The sequence below is a fragment of the Myzus persicae genome, unplaced genomic scaffold (genome assembly GCF_001856785.1).
Source record: "Myzus persicae strain clone G006 unplaced genomic scaffold, MPER_G0061.0, whole genome shotgun sequence".
NCBI lineage: Eukaryota > Metazoa > Arthropoda > Insecta > Hemiptera > Aphididae > Myzus > Myzus persicae.
Genome location: NW_019102045.1, coordinates 290639 through 303820, shown reverse-complemented (window position 1 = coordinate 303820; position 13182 = coordinate 290639). Strand labels below are relative to the sequence as shown.

The 13182-nt window shown below is 28.1% G+C and overlaps 1 long non-coding RNA gene across 2 annotated transcripts; it reads left to right on the top strand.

Annotated features, from left to right (window-relative positions):
- The first annotated feature begins 3024 nt into the window (after positions 1 to 3024).
- LOC111031075 lies at positions 3025 to 6050 on the top strand. 2 transcript variants are annotated; one of them, XR_002604162.1, is made up of 3 exons: positions 3025 to 3751; positions 3849 to 3950; positions 5249 to 6050. It is a non-coding gene; the product is annotated as an uncharacterized LOC111031075 (long non-coding RNA). The 2 variants fall into 2 exon arrangements; XR_002604161.1 differs by lacking the exon at positions 5249 to 6050 and adding an exon at positions 4175 to 4880 and having other exon boundaries at positions 3026 to 3751.
- Positions 6051 to 13182: the final 7132 nt, after the last annotated feature.

Sequence of the window (13182 nt, the reverse complement as noted above, 5' to 3'; positions counted from 1 at the left end):
TTTATACAATATGCAACATACATACATATTTAGTTTTTCTTAAATACAACCATGGTAAAATGTATGGTTTGTACCACTGTACACTGATGTTTTCGTTCGTTCGTTGTATAGAATATTATTTATCGTAATAAAAAAATTGTGTCGTTAGTATTTCAAACGGTTTTCATCGTGTATCGTTATCGGAAGTTTTTGTGAATCACCAACGGTACTGTCATTATCTCTCTCTCTATCTTCAGTGGTGCGTGTAGGTATTATGCGATTGTATGTTTATCACCGTCTAATAATAATACACTTCCCGTGAGCGTGGTTTCGAAAACTCTGTACCTACGCCGCCGACGGGCCTCGCTCGAGGCGTCTAAATAAGGGTGGAGCCTCGCCACCCCCCGCACAACGTTCACCCTTGGACGAAAACATGGCGGTCCAAAAACCGAGTTCATTACCGAAATAATATTTCTAACGCTCGCACACACACACACACACACACACACACACAACGTATCGTAAATCGCGTGCCCCGTATATAGCAGTAACTCGTATATATTTTATTTTTCACGATTTTTTACCCCTATATTAAAACCACGTCTTTGTGTTATAATGTACATATTACTATATAATAACGTGCGTACGGCACGGCGCAGACACGAAAACCCGCGGGGTTGCAGGTTGTGCAGTCGACGAAGAAATAATAATCGCATATATAATATTATACCGGCGAAACGAACCGGAAAATCATTTGAGATTTTAATCGACTTTCCCGCCCCCGGCGTATGGACTGGTGTACCCTAGTACGCGGTGTAGTAGATGATGGGTGTGTGTCGTATACTCGTATTATATACTTCCGAGAGCGTGGAGTCTTGTGGGCACAATATGTGAGGCTTGGAGGGGGTGGTGTGGGGTATACTTCGTTTACGGGCTGTGGTACATGTGTAAAAGTGATTAAGCGACGATGATTAAAAGACTCTCGAAATACGCCCTGAAATGTTTTTTATACGCTTTATTAACCGTTCAAATTTCTCGCGTCGGTTATTTTATGCGAAAAACTTGAATATTTTGGGTTTCACGAAACAAAATAATTTTTTTATATATACCACCGATCTTTTCGTTTTTTCGAAATGTCTACACTCCGTCTATTTTTGGGTTAGCTTATGCCTATATGTTTATGTAGGTACCTGATGAAATTTTGGTGAAAATTATGATATTTCATACTCATAAAATATAACACAGAATAATTCACAAAACATGGTCACCAGTATTTTATCATTTGTTTAAGCATTTGTTTGAATTCTGTTTTTCGGAAATATAATATGCAAATATGCAGATTTTTAAATATTTCAAAAATAGGAAGTACGGTTAATGGATTAAAAATAAAATCGAGATGAATATGCTTAACCAGTTGTCATGTCCAGAGATCTTTACATTTTCTGTTAAATTCGCGATAGAAGGTACAAAGAATATAAGACTTAGTCTTATCTGCACATCATGTAAAACGAGCAATTTTGTTTGGCCGTCCAGTTACAATATTATTGGGCCACGAATAAAATATATCATTTTTAAAAGGTGGTACAGGGAATATTGGGAAACAACCACGTGATTATTATTAATATAAATAAATGAGAGCTAAATTTCAAAATTAAATATCAAATATAAAACTATAATAAACAGGTTATATATGTATAATATAGATTATAGTTACATAATTATTAATTATTACTTATTAGTCAAAACTTTAAAAAAAAAACAATTTTTTAAAAAATAATGTGATAGAAAATTTAGAAAACCAAATCTGTTTTTCTCCATCCGTCGTATTTCTTTATTTTGTTTCTTGGTGACTCGTAGCTAAAATTCTAAACGGTTTAATATTTTTTATTGATTCTTATGGTAAATGAAGCGTGGGTGATTAAGTGACATCAATTATTACAATGGCCAAACTATTTTCGTAATTTTCCACCAATACTGACTACGAAAATGGAGACTGTATAACTACAACTTCACAGTATTAAAAATGATAAAAAATATTGAACATATAAAATGTACTATGGATTCGTAAGATAATTATTGTACAAGTTCCGGAATTTTCAGCATATTATAATATTATAGTGGTTAATATGATAACAATATTTATCGACGGAATAGGAAGTAGAATGATACAAATTATTTTCGAAAATACGATTTTGCGAACCAGAAATAATTAAGATAACAAGATTGAGCACAACTAGCGAGGCGTATTAATCAATTACAATTTTTATTGGCATAAAATATTATATATTTATATTGCGTCAATAAAATATTGCTCACAAAATATTTGTTCAATGGTTAATTGGAAACAGACGACGTTCGTTAAAATTCATAAAACAACACATGATAATTGTGTGTAAATATAATACTACAAAACAGTTTAAATAAAATGTTTAAGAAAAACAACAACTACTGTGTTATTGCAACGTTTATATAAGAAAAAAGTATCATATGTATTTGTCGAATAGACCAAAATATAAATACATAGTTGTTTATACTAAATAATCGGTAACATCTTATAAATTATTTTTTCTTAATTCTCTTAAATACTTTTTAACCGATTTCTATCATTAGTCATGTGGTAAACTACAATACATCAATACATATTTAATATACTGGTAGACTATAAAGTCAATCTATAAGTAGGTATACAGACTACAAAGTGTAAAATAAATAAATGATTAAATATTTAGTTATGTAATTTAATGATATAATAACTTGTGTGGCCGTTCAATACGTAAAATTTTTATTTTATTACATATTATAGTATTATTAATATTTCTGATAAAGTATCATTACGTATAGTATAGACATAGTTAAAATTAATCACGTTTGCCAGTTGTTTGTGTTCACCCTGTATAATATGGCTGTACTAGCTTACATATTAAAAATATTATACAGCATAGATATAAGGATTATTGTGAGCCTTTCACTCTTTTGTTTTCTGTTGTATTATTATACGAATATCGCACAAATAATACAAATACCATAGGTATACGTGTACATACCACACTTGTAGGTATATAATGTACATAAAGAGGCACACCCGGCCGTAATAATTATTACTCAATTTCCTTTATCTGACCCTATACACGCACCACTGTAAAACTACGTTTTTAATTATTATAATATTATTACGAAATTCGTACATATTATACGGGTGCAATGACGAACGACTTTGATTGTGTACAATTATAAGTCAACTACGTACTTACTATACTTACCTTAGGCTGTAACATAATAATATTACCAGCATCCGAAGTGTGTGCCACAAAACTTGAATTTTCAATTTGGAACGAATTGAGTGAGTACAATTTTTTTTATTATCTAAAAGTAAGTAAGTAGAGGTGCTTCGAACAGTTTACACACGTATTTTTCATGCTCGTAATCATAAAAACTGTCCGAAATAACGAGTGCGTTAATTAACAAAAAAATAAAAATAAAAAAACACCCCAACAGACAATGCTGTTCGTGGACGAACCGGTTTGACCTGAGGGTTGGATGGAAACGTGTACAATGTACCTATACCTATTATTATACATTATATATTTATATGCGTCCTCTGCTCTGATAGTTATATTTTACCCTCAATACTAAGTCTAGTTTCGCACACTCATGTCGGAGTCCGACGCGGTCATTCTGACGATGTTCATCTGACAGAAGAATTCGTGTATATCCTGTAAATAAATAAATAAATATGATAGTTAGTTAATAATAATATCATATGTTTAATAACGTAAGACTACCAGAGTGACAAATTAATCATTTGTATTTAATATTTATATTATGTGCATTAAATATATATTACTATAATATGTGTGTGTGTTATTCAGAAAGCGCTTAAACGTGTGGCGGGATTGAAGAGCAGACCTTAAATATTTTACCATTGGGCTTGTAATTGAAAGCATGTTATATCAATTTGGACAAAATAACAGGTAAATAAAAAGGTAGATAGTTAAAAAGTCAAATGCAAACTCCGCCTGCAGTGTTTAAAATATACCTACGAGGCTATGTACTATATCTGTACATTTAAACTGCTATGCCAGTATGATAGCCTAAGTTCTTGTTTCGTCTTAAACTAAATAGTTTATGAATAAAAGAAATGATAATACCAATAAAATTATAAATAACAATAATGTACATTAATAGACTTTTTCAGGATTTGAATCTCTCATAACTTTAGTTCACTGCAGTTTAAAAAAACCTGAAACATTTTAAACTATATACTTGGATACAAACTTTCAAAGTACCAAAAAAAAAAACAATAAATATTTTCTTATTGGAGTTTCAATAATAACGACCATTAATGCCAACTCGAATGGGTAATGTAAGTTGTTTTTTAATCCAACATTTGACTTTTATTAATATTGATGGGTTGGAAACAATTTCAATTGAATAATATTTGTCTGTATTGCTTTATTTTCTCAGTTTTAACTCCAATCGCCAAATTACAGTTAATTGTTATTTAAAGAACATATAGGTACATTAAGTCAATTATATTGTTTAAATTAAAATGCATAATAGGTATCTTAGTTTCTATCGAAAATAGAAATTGAAACATTTGAATCGATACTTTTTGTATGACTAACATCGTCTATAAATGTTATAGAATTATGATAAATTAAAACAAAAAACTCACGGTTTCGAAGACTTAAAAGTTTATTTGGCTGGAACCCGACTGAGCACGATAGACCTTTTTCACAACCCGATTGAGCATGGTTGGAATCAAACAATAGGAACCCAAAAAAACCCCAAAAACCACACGATTGAGCACGAAAATAGGTGCGACATTGTCATTGTGTATCATAGAATATTATTTTTAAAAAATAAGATACATTTGAATGTAAATGTTTAAAAATAAAAATCTTTTATTGGATTTTAATCACATATTATTACATATGTACGTCAGTTAGTTTATTATATTTAATTACAATTACAATTTATTCCGCTAAAGGCTGAATATAAAAAAATATAAAATTTAAAAATTAAATAAAAAAATGTTGAAAAATGTTGAAAAATACCAATAAAATAAATTTAAAAACAAAAATTTAAATTTTTTCCCCTAAATACTTATTTCCAATTTTAAATAAGTATTTAAGTAGGTTATCAACATGTTTTAATTCAGAGTACTCCTGATAAGACTTTATAGTGAAGTTTATTTTTTGGTTTTCGATAACACTAATTTTTTTATGATTATTACTTGCTATGGATTAAATTTTCGTGATCGTTTCAGTCTGAGTTTCTTGTAGCACTATAATAATCAAGTGTATATGTGGATGTGCCTTGTAAAATTGGGAATTGTATGTCCTGTGGAAACTTTCAGCTGCATACCATACATACGTAAGTGCTAGTGAAAATCTGACAACGTTGTACACAATATTTTTTTTTTATCGTTTTTTAAGTTTTTAAGCACATACATTTACGTAAAATTAGTTTTTCGACATCATATCTATAATATTATAAACCTATGATTACTCGCTAAGTACTATAGCTGCAGAATTGAAAATATTTGACAGAGTTTTTCTTGATATTTCAGATCAAAACAAATATAAATATAAAATATATAACATTAAAATATATGCAATTTTTTTTTCAACCAAGTAAATCTCTAGACATACACTCACTCTGCGCAAGGGCATTTTCGAAACGTGTTGCGATTGGCGGAATATTAACGTTGGGGAGATTGAAGTATTTTCGAATTATTTGTTCCCTTTTCCACCCTTGTCTTTTAATTTCAGACGATAGAATGTAACTGGGCGTAAGAGAAAAAAGTTTAATGAACACACAAAAAGGGGAAAAAGAATAAATAAAAAAGAACCCCCCGCGAGTTTCCGGGTCTGCATTATCATTATTATTGAAAGCTGGCAAAAAGTTTACACTTTTCCCCCTTCTTTTTCTTTTTTAATAATCTTATAAAACCCTCGAAGGGTGATTTTATGCTACATAATTATTATTTATCGAAGGAGATGTTGGTTGGATTTCCTTCTCTCTTTTTTCTCTTTTATCCACGCTCGTGTGAGACCCTTTATTTTTTGAACAAGCTAAATATTTAATTTACATTTTTTTTTTTTTTTAATTATCGTCAAAGAAATTGTTGATTTTAATGAGTTCACTATAGGTACTCAAAGGAAAAATATTTTTTTAAGCATTCTATTAATATACATATATATTGTTCAAACGAGTCTTAGAAAAATACGTGGTTACTTTTAAACTTAAATTTATTCGTGTTCAAGCAAATATTTAATAACGAGTACATTTTATGGTAACTCAAGTTAGGTAAAAAAAAATACAATTATTTTTACCATAAATTATTATGGCTTGTATAAAACTATGAATATAAATAAAATATAATTTACTTTTTAAATGGTGCAACTGACATGGTTGAATTTCGAAAAAAACTTCAATGGTCTAATACTCTAGTCTCTAGTAGGTATCTATATAAAATATGTATATAATATTATTGTCAAATGTATTATTTTACAATTTTTAACAATTATTTGGATTTATTGTGTTTAACTTAACAAGAGTATTAAGACAATTTTAATATTTTACTATGTGTGCTGGATAATATTAATATACCCAAAATACGTGGTAGTTATAATAATGACATTAATATAGCTAAGCTTGTGAATTATGAGTTCCATGTAATTGGAGTTGTTAAGAATATATTTTACATATTAATTTGTAATTGGTATAATTTTAAAGTTTCTTGTCACTACAAAGTATGAACATAATATAATATTATACAGCATAAAATATTTAAGTCACAAGTTATAGAATATTTTATTAAACAACCTAAATTAAAATATCAGTTGTAACTTTATAATATTAATTATTATAGTGTACCTACTAGTGAAGCTTGAGGTTATTATGAAATAAGTTAACATAATATAGGTAATTGCTTTTACCGAAGTTTTTACATTATTGCTAACAGTAACTAACCTTAAAGGTATAAATATATTTTTGGTAAGAGCAGATTTATTTCTGATTTAGTATAATACGCAATATTTACCTTTAATTAATGTTAATCCAGGTTTTAATTCATGTATTGAAATTAAGCACGTTAATCGTTAATACAAGAAAAGATAATACAGTGGAACTTCCATATAATGAACTTCCATTCAACAAAATTTTCTATTTAACTAATTATTTTTGAGAACCATGACCTTCATTGTTAAATACACGTCAATTTATCTCCAAATAACGAATCTGATATTTCTATATAACAAATAATTATTCGATAAAAACTGGTTTTTGTAAATGTTGTCACTATCAAATTTTAAACATAGTTCTAAAATTGTACATGAACAATGAATCCGATAAAGATAAGACACCGAAGGTAGGCAAACTGATTAATTTTATTGCAGTATTTTAAAACTTAATGATATAGAAACTTTTTACGAAAAAAGTACAATTTATAAAAATAATAAGGAAACAAAACTCACTAATTATTTCTTTTGAATTATAAAATTAAAAACTAAATTAAAGTGTAATATAATATTTGATGTTGTTTTTTACATAACATATACAACATAGAAGTATATACATATATACAATACAATTTTTAAAAAAAATTGAAAAAAATACGTAATTCTATTTAACGAATTCCTCCATATTACGATTTTTTTTTGCTGCTTATTCGACTTCGTTATGTGGAAGTTTCGCTGAATAACTATACCAATATTCAAATATAATATAATATAACTGTGTGGTTATATTATAATGACTATCGATTCTACTGAGCTTTTAATTTATTTAAATGGTAGTCGCTATGTTGAACCTATTAATGTATACCTAATATAATATACTAAATGTAGTATAATTAAAATGTATGTAGTCGTATAGCTAAAAACGTTTGTTAAACTTTGCCAGCAAATACTAAACATTGATATACATAATACATTTTATTAAATTTAAAACTCAGTGGAATCAATAGGTACTTAGTATGAAGTATAAATAGTATCTGGTGGTAATATATATATATATATATAGACTAAAAGATAAAAAATAAAATTTATGACTGGTTAAAATTAATTGATATAAATGTTAATTCACTTCAAAATTTATGGTTGCTTTCTAAATTTTTTTAAATTCAAATTACTAAGTAGAATTGAAAGATATATTTTGAGAACAGTAGTCAGTGAAGTCGATACAAAATATGTGAAATCAATAAACGCCTTTGCGTTTGACCCAACACCTACCTATCAAAGTATTCAATGCTATGACATTCATGCTTACATTACCTTTTTTTTTTTTTTTTTTTTTTTTCCTTCTGAAACCGGGAACGGGTGGGAACTGTTTAGCACAATACTGCCACCCGAGGTTACATTACCTAGAAGCAGCAGAGTAATATTTACATTACAAAATTACAAAAAGTAAGCATTTACGTATGTTTAAGTATTTACATAAATACAAATTAATCGTTGACCCATAAAAATAATATATATATAAATGTATATTATAAACTATACATTATACCAATATTAATTAATTAATAGTATTTTATAATTAATTTAATAGTATTAATTGACACCTTTGAAACATTGAACGACCCGGTGAATTTCCTCTTCTAACTACACCAACGTTAATAAACGTACAACTTACGGCCCTATACACATAGGTATATAATGCACATTTGAACACTATAAACTATAGAGTACTAGGTACGCGATAAAACGTTGACAGTTATATTATTTCAAACGAATCGTACAATGATGCACACTCATTTTACTGTAAAATCCCCCCGGACGAGATTTCGAAACAAAGGGATAAATTAATTTTTTTCTCCCGAATAATTGTTCTCCTTTAAAAACAATACTACTGTTATTGTTTCCGTTTGGAAGAAGAAAAAAACACGTTTTACATAGCTGTTTCAGTTATTATAACAATCTATTTTTTTTTTCATATCACGTCACCCCGCCGTTTGTGACCGCCGTAGATAGGTAGGTACCTATGTATAATATATATGCACGTGTAACATTATAATATAACAACCTGGACTCGCGGATATACGCGATGAGATTGTCACACGAGTTTTTTTCTACCTACGGTATTGTTTCAAAGGGGAACACCCCAGAACACCACGGCTGGACACAAAATATATACTATTGTAGGTATAGGAGCTCACGGTGTATACATTTTTAAATTTATTTATATGCGACGCACAATGTTGTATGATATTGAATTATTGTAATATAATTCTCACTGTTCTGACAACGCACATATGAGACTAAGATATAGGGCAGCAAAAGTTAATTTTTTGTTATTTTTTAGTTTATTATATTATTATAGGTCGTTATACATTATAAAAGTATAATTTTATTCAATCTAATGTTCGTTTACAATGTTTACATTTAAAGCCAAATAAAAACTGGAATAGTGTTGTAGTAATGAACTAATGAATGACATATGTAATAACGTATTAAAAAATTTAATAGAAAGCTATTGTAAATAATAAACATTATATCCAAATGAACTATCAAGTAGACTAATCTTCGAGTCCCGGTGTTCTCATTACAAAACTGTAAGTACACTAATTCAACACAATTTTATAATAATATTATGTCGTCAATCGTCACAGATATTAAAGAATGATGAAGCTAATGCAGATATTAGTACAATTAGCTGTTATCTAAATAGGTTTACAATTATGATTGACAGTTGTTCGAAGTGCGATTGTAATACAGTTTGTAGTACAACACTTGTATAGTGATACACGTTCATCAGTTAAAAAAATTAGTTACAAATTATTGAAAAAGCTTGTCAAATATTGTGATTTGCAGCTCGTTTTTTGGTAGTATTTTGATGATTTGCCTCAAAGGAAAATTGTTTAACTGTCTATAATTGTAATTTGTAACATAACCCAAATATTAAATTTGAAAAATATATTGATTCATAAGCTATGAGTAATTAGTGAAAAAGTGATTAGAAAAAGAATGAAAAATCATGCGTTCGTAACAATAGTTACAATTCGTTATAATTGTTTCAAAGTATTGAGTTTTAATTATTTGTAAAAGAAAATAATTATTTTTACTATTACAAATTCTCTTATTTTCGTTGATATAAAACGATTTATAGCCGTTCACTCATGATTCCTGCACCATAGCACTCATACTCTAACCACCAACGATATTATGTATACATTATTTTAACTTTATCTAATTGTTCAAAATCAGTAAACGATTAGATATTGCTGACAGTAACATAGATATTTAATTTTCTAGTTAAAGGTGATGATGTTTAATGTATGAAGACAGTGTGTTGTGTGTAACTCTCCAAATGTCTTGGACGTAGATCAAAATAAATATCATCAAGACACTAACTGTAAAATAAAACGATAAACAAAAACACTATGTAATTTATTTGTTATCTATACTCAAAAGACAAAACTAGAACGGAAGTCACAGTCATATCTGTGCGGTGTTTCCCATATCCTGTATAGCAGATATAATAATCGATTTGTAATATTGGTCATAGAAATTATTCATCTTTGTATAATATATCAATAAAATTACAACATTGCAGTATGTTTTATTTTATACAGAGAGATTCACCAAGCAAACACAACCAATTTTTATCTTGCACTGCTTGCGCATTTATACAAATTCTGATTTGTGATTTTAAGATTTTTTACTATTCAAAAACTATCCTGTATGATACAAACTTCTTTTCCAAAGAAAACTACCCTGTTTTCTTGAAAACTGCTAATCACATGTTAAAATGATAGTAAAAATAATCAAATATTAAAATGTTAACGCATCTAATTCATCGAAATTCAAACGAGTGGTATCTGAGCTATTAATTTGTATACCAAGGATATTAATATATTATAATCCTTAATATTGAGTTAATAATGATTTTACATAAAGTTTATAATTCATACAATATTTAGTATTTAATATTTAGTATAGTACTTCTTAATATACTCAGCCACTCAGGCAAGTTTTATAAATAATAAAATTATAATAATATTATTTGCTACAATTTTTAAATCTGAAATTATCATCATATCTCCCAACTTCTGAACCTGTTACCACAGACTTTAATAATTCTACTTGACTTTATACTTTATTTTAATAACTTGGTATTTGTTTATTGTATAATTTTGATGTAAACATGAATTTTTATCAATAAAAAAAAAACATCCTCTTAACAATTCGCTATAAAAATGGTGATTTTCATTTAAAAAAAAAGTTTGTTTCGTCACTCACCAGTTAATACTATAACAGAATTTTAAAATATGGTTTTTAGGTGTACTATAAATTCCAAAGAAATTTGAATAGATTTTTTATTAGAGGAAAAAATTAGGGTGAAACACCAACATACCACAAATAAAAAAGAAACTTGAGTGAACTGCTTCTGCAAGGAGACATATTTTTTATTTCTTTTATACTTAACAAATTGTGTACCACCTTCACTAAAATTTGATACTTATATACTTCAAATAGTATTTAAAGTTTTAAAGTATAAAATATAAATTGATATCGTTCATCGTTATTACATCTTTGTTTACTATAATATCCAACTTGTACAAAATATAAAATCAATAAAACAAATATAATATCACAATATTTTTTAATCATTTTATAGTATGATTTTCTGGAAAAAAATAATCACCAATAATATTTTTTAGTTTATTTTGACATCATTCGAATTATTAGAATCGAAAAAATGTTTTCAAATAACGTGAAAACAAGAACTTTTTATAGATGTTTGGTACAGGATAAAATTGAGGTGGTTAAAAATGGTAATGTATTTTTTGGTCATCATAACGAAAATCATTTGATTTTGTAATATACAAGTTATTAATATTACAGTTGTATTGGTCGACAATTGTGAGTATTTCACTATTTCTATTGGTTATTACTTTATAATCATTATTCTATAAGACATTATGACGTTGTACTATTATTTGTTTGTATGTTTGTACTTCAGGGAGAGGGATTTTGAGGGTTCTGTCGGGTACAAAAATTAGAATTTTCAAAATTCACATGTATGACGCATTTACATGGATACCATTGTAAAAGCTATTTTAAACAAATAAACAGGGAGATGATATTAAGCGTGCACCTAAATAAGTATAAAATTACAGATAATTTATTAATACGTTTTATAAAAATAAATCAAAATTCCAACCAAAAAAATAATCTGTCAGCTGGACGTAGATTTTAAATTGTTGTGCTATAAAAAAAAAATGAAAATTAATGTCATCTCATTCTTAGTAAATTGCGTTTTAAATGCACAAGACTTATTTAAATATTATCTCAAAGTGAAAGCAATAGTATAAGAAGCGGAAATGAAAATTAAATGGTTACTTAATACTTTTTTTTACGAAATCATCAAATACATTCTTAAAGTCAAGTTTTTTTTCTGATATTTAATTAGACTCTACAGCACAGATCCCATTATCTTAAGTTAGAATAAATGATAATACTATACAATACCAACAGAAATTGTTTAAACATAAATTAGTAGGGTTATAAATGTATAATATTGGTACTATATAATTTACAGCACACATTTAATATTTATTATTTTTTTCATTATTAAAAAATATGCGTATTAAGTTTATTATATTATTTATTTTAAAAATATTAAAAATCGAGGCAGCAACTAACGGCGGTTGCATATCACTCGCCCTTGTGCTTAATTTTCTATGTGAAACCCGGCCTGACCACGTCGACGTTTATGTCATTTGGCCACATTTACAGTCACAACAAGTAAGGTTTATTCATAGAAAATCTGCAGTATGATTATATTATTGTATATGTAGCGAATAGGATAGAGGGAAAATTGTATATCAAAGTAAAAACCAACGAGAAACTTTAATAAATTTAATATTATGCGTGAAGGGGGAAAGACATGTACTATTGACGGGAGGGCCGCCGCCGAGTGTTAATTGAAATTCTGGGAGGAACGTCAAGGCGCAACTGACGTTGATATGCAAGGATTTATAATATTATACACCTAAAATAAATGTACATATATATATAGTTGTACTCGTTTTTCTTCAAGGGCGTACTCGCGTACACACTTCTAGTATATATATACATATTGTGTGTGGGGGGGAGTAGGAAAATGTGGGGAGTAAATATATAAAACGAGCGGGGTGAAATGGGCGCATTCAAGGGCGAGGGTGGTCGATGATAAAATATATATATAGGTACA